This window comes from Clinocottus analis, unplaced genomic scaffold (assembly GCF_023055335.1).
Source record: "Clinocottus analis isolate CAN_PGR_092001 unplaced genomic scaffold, fCliAna1.0.p SCAF_25, whole genome shotgun sequence".
Classification (NCBI taxonomy): Eukaryota; Metazoa; Chordata; class Actinopteri; order Perciformes; family Cottidae; genus Clinocottus; species Clinocottus analis.
In genome coordinates, this window is record NW_027175987.1 from 7,749,577 (window position 1) to 7,760,000 (window position 10,424).

Genomic DNA, 10,424 nt, shown 5'->3' on the forward strand with positions numbered 1-10,424 from the left:
TTGTTATTTTGGCAGTTACATTCAGGTTTAGATTTACTTATACCATACTCCAGTACTTAGTTTATATATATATATAAATATATTTATATATATATACAATATTAGGGCTGGGCAAAGCTGAAAAAATGTAATCGCGATTAATCGCATGATTTTTCTGCGATTAATCGCATTATGCGTCAAATTCAACAATGAAGTAAAAAACTAGTGTATTGCACGCTTTTATTTTAAAGTAATGTTACCAGAACAATATAACAGCACTCTGGAGCATCAGCAAGTTAACATACGTACATATATTGTTTTTTTTATTTTTTTAAATTTTTTTTCTGAACAGGTACTGTTCAGTAGTCCCATCTTTGGTCCATGTTCAGTCTGTTGTTTAGCTTAAATATGTTAAAGACCAGCCATTGATTTACTTTAAACAAAAGCAATAAGTGCTTTTCATATTTTCTGTTCAGTTTTTCTTCCTTAGTGAAAAAAGTCCAGTCTGTGTTGGCTTGAACAAGTGCACTGAGGTCGGGTTGAATGAGGTGGAGATGTGAAGGACAGCTGACAGGTATCAGCGGCGGCTTTGCGCATGCGCGATTAATGTTCCGGGGAATCCGGGGCTGCGGTCCAATAGTCAAATAATCACCTCCTAACGTCTAACCCTTATCACTTTTCCTTGACCTCTGTGGAAATGTTACGGGGTCAAGGAAAGATGGTAAGGGGAATTCATGAGGAGTTAGAAAAAGACAACCACGGTGTTTAGAGAATCCGACTACACTTTCACTAAGCGACGTAGTTATGACGCGACGGCAGGCGATGTTAGTGACGTCGGTCTGTCTGCAGCGGTGAAACTACAACGTTGTAGTCCATCTCGGACCACAATAAAGCATCTTAAATACTTCATCTGTGTTCTTACAGTGTTACGTCATGCAGACGATTAAACAACTTGGTTCATATATTACTTTAATAACGAGGTTGGAATAGAAATTAACGAAGGAATATGATAGTGAAGCCAAGGGATTTTTCACCGAGTACAAAGCTACTAAACTGTCTTTTCAGTTTCAAACCTGCTGAATTAAATACGTTATCCCACTAACGATGTGTGTCATATGTGTGTCTCATATCCATTCATGTTGTTGTTATAGTTTATATGCAGATTATAATCTGATCATAAAAATATGCAGACAACAGTTTATGAAACACCACACAACTTGATAGTGCTTTATTGTAATGTAACAAAATAGTGGATTAAAAAGATGATAATCATGAGTCAGGCTAAAGAGCTCGAACAGTTTAATACTTTCATTAAAACCTCTGTAACTAAAGTAAAATAAAAGAATGAGGGCTAAGCTGTTTCATCACTTTACAGCCGTGTTTAACAACAGCAACGTAACGTTACGTTCATAGTTTTCCATCCGGTTTAACAGATAATTGAAAGTATTTACAAGTTAGGCTAATTATTATTTACATGATCTGCGTTTGTCGGTCATGATCGTTTCTTCTCGTGAACGGCCAAATGAAACGTCACTTTAAATGTTGCCGCCGCAAGGGATTGTGGGTCGGCATTTTCTCCTTTCCTTTCGTTAAGGAAGGTCCAGTGGTTCCTAAGCTAAAGGAGCTAAGTTAGGAGGCATGAAGCTCCTTTCCTTTGCGTTTCGAGAATTCGACCGGGACTTATCATGGCGGCCACTGAGGTACTTCCGGGTCATTTCCCTCAGTTAGGATGGTTCCTAACCAAAAAGGACTATTGGACCGCAGCCCTGGTCCGCTGAGTTTGCAGCAAGAGCTGCGGGTAGTCTGACCGCTTTGTGTAGCTTTGAAAGGGTCCGTGTACGGTCCGTGTGTGACCACTGTGAGATGTCTCCTGGCTGAAATGACTCTCTCAAAGCTGGATTCGTTCTTGCCAACACCGTTTTATTCACGTGTCTGTGTTATGGAAGGACAGACATGTAAGGCTTCTGTGGACAGCGTGATGCCTCGTGCAAGAATCCTCCGGTAAACTGAGGATTTGCCATTAACACATTCAACAGTGATCGTATAGTGATCAGTTTTAACATGGAAATAAAATAAATGAACAGAACAGAAAATGGATTTGTAAAATACAAATACAATTACAAAAATGAAATATCACAGCAATATAACAACCTACTGTACATACCTGTGTTATGGAAGGACAAACATGTAAGGCTTCTGTGGACAGCGTGATGCCTACAAAGACGGCATCGCGTTAGCATTAGCGTATTAGCGACATAGCGAGTTGCTAATAACATTCATACGGACAATGAGAAGAAAACAAGTAGTCAACTTAATAAAAAACAAAGGCGAACACGATAACTTTTCATACAACAAAGACAGCTCAACTCTCACATACTTTTACAACAAACTAATACAAACTTTTCCACAGACAGTCAGACATGTTACCTTGTGCAAGAATCCTCCGGTAAACTGAGGATTTCCCACGGTCCTTTGCGGATATATGGGACACAGGTACACATTTACAACAGCAGGTGGCACAGTTTTCCTTTTTAGCTGGATTTATAATGCATCCTTTTTAACCATGTTACACGTGTACCTTTTGTTCGTTCGTTTTCGAATGAACGATAAAACCAACGAACAAACCGTACACGGACCCTGTACGTTTTGTTCGTTGGTTTTATCGTTCATTCGCAAATAAGGAAATACGTAAAAAACACTTTCTTCGTTTTCCGTTTTAAACCAAAAACGGGAAAACGGAAAACCACTTCCGTTTTCCCGTTTTTGGCGTCTGAAACCAAAAACGAGTCAAAATGAAAGCCAGTAATAGATATTAATAACGGTCTTTTGATTCTTATTTACAGTCTTATATGATGCAAACACATCGCAGGGTAACATTAGAAGAACATTAATTAATAAATATGAATAAATACACCTGGTCAAGTTAGCAACAGTAGAGACTACAGGCAGTTTAATATGCAGCTATAGATGTACACAGCAAGAATCAACTGTTCAATTAATCGCTGCATTTTTTTTTTAATGCAACACAGTTCGTAATATAGTTTAATCAAGTAATTTGTGTGTGTATAGTTGATCATATTATTTTTTTATCGTATTGTGCTGTCATCTAGTGTGACACTTTCTTAAGCTTTTAAAAGTTACTGGCGTTTTAAAAAAAAAATTATGATATGGAGATGCAGCAGTTGCTATCCAGTATTATACGCATACAGTTCACCAGCTTTCAGTGGCGGTGCGTCAATAGAGGGCGCTTGGGCGCCGCCCTTCTTGACATTTTAAGATTTAAAAAATAGAAGAAAAAAGGGCTCTTAAGTGTCGCGCATTGAGCGTGACTGTCACGCATTTCGTTCTTAAAATCACGCCCTCCCGCCACACATCGTATTTCTCACGCTGAAAAAAAACTCCAGGCTATTTAAGGTGCGGCAAGGTGCCGCAGCGCGCAGACATGACCTGTCGCGTGCTGCCCTCACTACGGAGAAATCACCGTGAGGAGCCTCTTATCAGCCAATCAGAAAACATGTTTTGTATCTGGGTAAGATGTAATGACAGGCGAGACTGGGGCCGTCAGGCGGCGCGTATTTTTCGTCGTCACGACTGAAAACTCTGTGGTGTCTCTACGCAAAGCATCTTTCAATCGACGATCAGATGTTGACAAGAAGAGGCCGAAAGACTTGGACCCGAACGTCCGGATTTAAAAACCCAGCAGCAAAGCATTGACCGCGGGAGGACGGTCCACCCGGAGCTTCTACCCAAGCCTATATGCTAACCGGTGTTACACCGGTTAGCATATAGTGTGACTCCTCCTCCTCTGACGGTAAGCGTATTGCATCACTTCCGGTTCCACCGTGTGTGTGTGTGTGTGTGTGTGTGTGTGTGTGTGTGTGTTAGACGATAACGGAGTTGTCTCATTTCCAGCTTAACCAAGCTAATTGTGTGATATTTTCTAGTACAAGCCGCTGATTATCAATTGCACATATTGCATATCTAAACACTTGACTCTCTTTTTTTAGCAACTCGCTGCTTAACTCCAACTGTCCTATTTCCTACTTTGTTTATTGTGCTAACGCTAGCTACCTTACTTGGCTTAGCTGTTAGCCATGTCTTCCTCTCCCTCTCCTGCTCTTTCCTGCTCAGCTTGTCGCATGTTTAGCTATTTGCCTGCCTTCTTTGACGATAATGATACATGTAAGAAATGTAGTTTATTTGCTAGGTTGGAGGCAGGTATCAGTGGGTTAGATGCACGGCTCAGCACCATCGAAGCACAGACGTTAGCTACATTAGCCAACCTTCCCACCCCCATAGTCGGTGCGGACCAACGAGCTGTAGCTGATAGCTGTTCCCTGGCAGCCCCCGAGCAGCCGAGGGGCTGGGTGACTTCGAAGAAAGCAGAAGTCGGGATCTAAGCAGTCCTCTGGACACCCCCAACCTATTCACGTTTCTAACCGGTTCTCCCCACTCAGTGGCACTAAGAATCCAACCACAATTAACGACACAGAGAAACCAACTTTAATTATCGGCATTTCCATCCTTAGAAACGTGAAGACGGTGACGCCAGGGACAACAGTCAAATGTATTTCTGGGGCCAGAGCGGGCGACGTTGAGTCTTACTTGAAACTGTTGGCTAAAGATAAATGTAAATACAGTAAGATTGTGATTCACGTCGGCGGTAATGACACCCGACTTCGCCGCTCGGAGGTCACTAAAATCAATGTTGAATCGGTGTGTACCTACACTAAAACAATCTCGGACCACGTAATCTTCTCTGGCCCTCTCCCAAACACGGTGACTGATGAGATGCTGACTGATGAGATGTTTAGCCGCATGTCAGCACTCCACCGTTGGTTGTCACGCTGGTGTCCAGCAAACAATGTGGGCTTTGTAGATAACTGGCGGTCTTTCCGGGGAAACCCAGGTCTGATCAGGAGTGACGGCATTCATCCCACGTTGGATGGAGCGGATCTCCTTTCTGCTAATATGACCAAGCTTATTGGTCGACTTTGTCCATGACAGACCAGGCAGAGTTGTAGTCTTACACACCTCTCTGCATTTTCTTTAGAGCAGTGGCCCACTTTTAACTCTGTAGAGACTGTGTCTGTCCGGCGGCCACTTAAATTAATTAAATCAAAATTAATCAAAAGAGGAGTTATAGAAAATAACCTCATAAAGGTTAACACCACTACTGCAACTGTACAACAAGATAGGATAATTAAATGTGGACTCCTTAATATTAGATCTTTATCTCCTGAAGCTGTACTAGTAAATGAATTAATATCAGACAATCATATTGATTTGTGCTGTCTCACTGAAACCTGGCTGAGGCATGATGAATATGTTAGTCTAAATGAATCTACTCCTCCAAGTCATACTAATATTGAGATTCCTCGAGGCACTGGCCGGGTAGGTGGAGTAGCTGCCATTTTTGACTCGGGCTGTTAATGGGTCCTAAACCTAGATTGAATTACAATTCATTGGAAAGCCTTGTTCTTAGTCTCTCACATCCAACCTGGGAAACAGTGCAGCCGATTCTGTTGTAATGTACCGGGCGCCAGGTCCGTATTCAGAATTTATATCTGAGTTCTCTGAGTTCTTATCAAGTTTAGTCCTTCAGACTCATAAGGTTATTATTGTAGGTGATTTTAATATTCATGTGGATGTTGGGAATGATAGCCTCAGTGTTGCATTTCTCATTATTAGATTCAATTGGCTTCTGTCAAAGAGTACAGGAGCCGACTCACTGTTTTAATCACACCCGCGACCTTGTTCTCACGTATGGTATTGATATAGAACATTTAGTAGTGTTTCAACAAAATCCTCTGTTATCCGACCATTGCCTTATAACTTGAGTTTATACTACCAGATTTTACGGCGTTAGGCAAGAGTTTTTATACTAAATGTTTAACTGACAGTGCTGTTAGATTTAAGGAAGTGGTTCCTTCTGTGTTTGATTCATTACCATGTCTCAATATAATAGAGGACTATAGTCCGTCCCAGATTGATCATCTTGTTGATGGTGCTATTAACTCAATAAGAGAGACTCTGGACTCGATAGCTTCTCTAAAAAAGAAGAGTATTAAACAAAGGAGACTAGCTCCATGGTATAACCCTCAGACCCGCATATTGAAGTTAGCATCGCGGAAGCTTGAGCGCATATGGCGTTCCGATGGTCTGGAGGAGTCCCGGTTAGTCTGGTGGGATAGTTTTCAATGGTTTCTACTTCTAAATCCTCTACCTGTCTCCTGGACCCTGTTCCGACGAACTCCTTACAGAAGTTTTGTCTTTAGTTAGCACCTCTCTATTAGATATTATTAATGGGTCTTTTCTATCGGGTTATGTACCACAGTCTTTTAAAGTGGCTGTAATTAAACCTCTCCTTAAGAAGCCCACCCTTGATTTAGAGGTGTTGGCTAATTATAGACCTATTTCTGACATTCCCTTTCTCTCTAAGATACTGGAGAAGGTAGTCGCAAATCAGCTGTGTGACTTTTTACATTCTAATAGTTTAATTGAGAACTTTCAGTCAGGATTTAGAAAGCACCATAGTATACAGAGACGGCACTAGTGACAATTACTAATGACCTTTTAGTTGCATCAGATAGGGGACTTGTTTCTGTACTTGTCCTGTTAGACCTTAGTGCTGCATTTGACACCATTGATCATGACATTTTATTGCAGAGATTAGACCAGTTGATTGGTATCAGAGGTACAGAATTAAGTTGGTTCAAGTCGTATTTATCAGATCGATCTCAGTTTGTTTATGTAAAATGTTGTGTATTGTTCTCCTATTGTTTTTGTTCCCCTCGGGGCATCGTAGTGCCCACTGTTGACCCGACTGGCATGCTGGGTATTTTTGTCCGAAGCCATACTAAGTAAAGAGAAAATGTACGTTATACGGAATCACTGTGTCATGTCAATCATTACTAGTGATATAATCTTAGAGTGCGCTACATAACAAAACTGGCGACGAGGAAGAAACATTCTCACGTTGATGTGATTATTTTCTCCGCGGTGAAAGAGACGCGAAGAAAACGTCGAGGTGAATGAATGAAGCTAGCTTCCAACGGCGCATCAACAAGGAGTAAAGTTCGCCGCGGGATAAAAATAAGTCTTTGTGAGAAAAAGGACAGTGGGAAAAAGAAAGACAATGTTCGCTGCGCTGATTGGAAATATAGGACCATTTGATGAATCTGTGGAACAATGGAGTTCGTACACAGAACGTTTTGAGTACTTTGTATTGGCTAATGACATCAAGACAGAGGTGATTGTGCCAACCTTTTTGACTGTCATGGGAGGAAAAACGTTCAGTCTTCTGCGCAGCCTAGTAACACCTGAAAAGCCTGGTGACAGATGTTATGATGAAATAGTGGCTACTTTAAAAGCACATTATTCTCACAAACCACTGATCATTGCTGAGAGATTCAGATTCCACAAGAGAAATCAAGAGGAGGGGGAGTCAATCTCACAGTTTGTGGCAGTACTGAAACAGTTATCGGAACACTGTGAATTTGGACGTTCTCTAAGTGACACTATACGTGATAGGTTAGTGTGTGGTATGCGCAGTGGGACAATTCAGAAACGCCTTTTGTCAGAGTAACTTAACATTGCAGACAGCAATAGAAGTGAGACATACTAAGACATATATATATATATATATATATATATATATATATATATATATATATATATATATACACACACATATATATATACACACATATATACACACACATATATACACACACATATATATATACACACATATATACACACACATATATACACACACATATATATACACACACACATATATATACACATATATATATATATATATATATATATATATATATATATATATATATATATATATATATATATATATATATATATATGACAGCAATGGAAATGGCAAACAAAGATGCACAGCAGCTAAGTACATCAACCCAAGTGCATAAGGTGTCTACAGATAGCAGATACTATATCGTAGGTGGCAAGCCATGCTATCGCTGTGGGAACCCAGGGCACCAAGCAGAGGTGTGTTGGTGCAAAGACTTAGACTGCAGAAGTTGTGGCAAAAAGGGTCACATTGAGCCTGTATGTAGAAGCAAGAAGGGACAGTCAACCAAAAATACTGGACACAGGAAAAGTGACTTCAGGAAGTACAAAAAGGACGTGTACAAACTGGAATACACAGAGGAAGATCAAAGTGACACCCCATCGGATGGGGAAGAGCCTGTGCATGTTTTGTCTGTTTCAGATGATGGGCAGGGATACTGGGTTACACGGTTACTGAACGGAAAGGCAGTATGGATGCAAGTGGACACAGGAGCAACTATATCCTTGGTGTCTGAGGTTATATACAGGAAGAAACTAACTCACCTCACACCACGGCCAACGAAGATCACGCTGAGAATGTACACTGGTGAGCCGATACCAGTGAGAGGAGTCGTGACTGTAACGGTGAAGCTCAACAAACAGAAGGTTAAGCTACCACTCTACATTGTGATAGGCAGTCAGCCAGCGTTGTTAGGATGCATGTGGCTGCAAAAGATCAAATTAAACTGGCAGGAAATTCATATGGTGGCAAAAGTTGAGGACATAAACCTACAAGGAATATTGAGAAAACATGCTGAAGTGTTCAAGGGAGAACTTGGTAGTATGAAGGACATTACAGTTAAATTGACAGTGAAACCGAACAGCAAGCCAAAATGCTTCAAGGCCAGGCCTGTCCCATACGCCATAAAGCTGAAAGTTGAATTTGAACTGGACAAACGAGTCAAGAGTGAAGTACTAGACCCAGTAAGTGTTAGTGAATGGGCTACCCCAGTCATGAAGAAAGACGGATCCATCAGACTTCGTGGCGACTTCAAAGTCACTGTGACCTCTGTCTTGACAGCTGAACAATATCCATTGCCCCTCATTGACGATCTGTTTGCTGGTTTAGCTGGAGGACAGAAATTCAGTAAGATAGACTTATGTCAGGCTTATCTTCAGATGCATGTTGATAAAGAGTCACAAGAACTGTTAACCATAGTGACTCACAAAGGACTGTTCAGGAACAGTCCTAGACTGTTCAAGGCTTGCTTTTGGGATCACCTCAGCACCAGCCTTGTTCCAGAGGGCTATGGACCAGATACTGAGTGGGCTCACTGGTGTCCAGTGTTACCTTGATGACCTTCTCATCACAGGTAAAGACGAACAGTAGCACCTGAGAAACCTTGACGCTGCACTACAAAGACTGGAGGAGTACGGACTGCGGGTCCGGACGGACAAATGTGAGTTTTTTCAGTTGAGTACCTAAGCCACATTATCGACGGTACAGGACTATACAAGGCACCATCGAAGGTAAAAGCTGTTGAGGAAGCTCCACCCCCACAAAATGTGATTCAGCTGCGATCATTCTTGGGACTACTGACGTACTACGCAAAGTTTGTGCCGAATCTATCGAACATGCTAAAACCACAGCATGAACTTTTGAACAAAACCACAGTGGAAGTGGTCAGATAGCTGTGAGGAAACTTTTAAGAAAGCTAAAAGAGCCTTAGTCCATTCAGAAGCCCTCACCCACTTCAACCCCAACTTACCATTGCAGTTAGCGTGTGACGCATCACCTTATGGTGTTGGTGCTGTGATCTCACACATAATGCCATCAGGTGAAGAGAGGGCCATTGCTTTCGCATCGAGGACTTTGAGCAAAGCAGAGAGCAGTTATGCACAGATAGAGCGTGAAGCACTCTCTATAATCTTCGGATTAAAGAGATTCCATCAGTTTCTGTTCGGAAAGCGATTTACACTGCTGACAGACCATTGACCCCTCGCTTCCATCTTTGGTCCCCACTAGGGTTACAAAGGGGCGGAAAGTTTCCGGTAAATTTCCGGAAAGTTTCCACAGGAATTTTGGCTCGGGAATTTTGAAAAAAAAAAAGTACCTACGTTTTTTTGCAAAAGCCTATAACAGGGAACTTAAATGTAGTTGAGAACAAGACTATGCACGCCGAGCTCAGCTGGACCCTGAATGCAGCTGGTTGGGAACATCATCTGCCAGAAACATGAACGTAAACATAAAACATTTTGTTGTTTTTAACGTTTTTGTCAGTGTTGAGTCTGAACGTTTTAGCCTGCCTGGCAAGTGAGAGAGCGCTGAGTGGTACTGCAGACAGAGAGAAATTTAAATTACAGCTGCAACATATTGAAAAAAATAACTGAACTAGTTCATTTTTTGGAGCTGTGAACTTAGTTCATTTTTTTAAATTATGAACTATGAACTGAACTAGTTCATGTAGGTCCAGAAAGAAAGCATTTAGACCTGAAAGGATTCAGGGAAAAACACTAAAGAAAGACATTTGTGTTGGGGGGTGGTGATCATACGGAATACACCTTTTTTTTTATTCAACGTTCATGTTTTCGTTGTTTGATGATAGAATAAAGTTCGACTCAAAAAATGTCAAAAA

The 10,424-nt window shown here is 41.2% G+C and overlaps 1 pseudogene; it reads left to right on the forward strand.

Annotated features, from left to right (window-relative positions):
• The first annotated feature begins 4,073 nt into the window (after positions 1-4,073).
• Positions 4,074-4,983, forward strand: LOC137794407 (uncharacterized; annotated as a pseudogene).
• Positions 4,984-10,424: the final 5,441 nt, after the last annotated feature.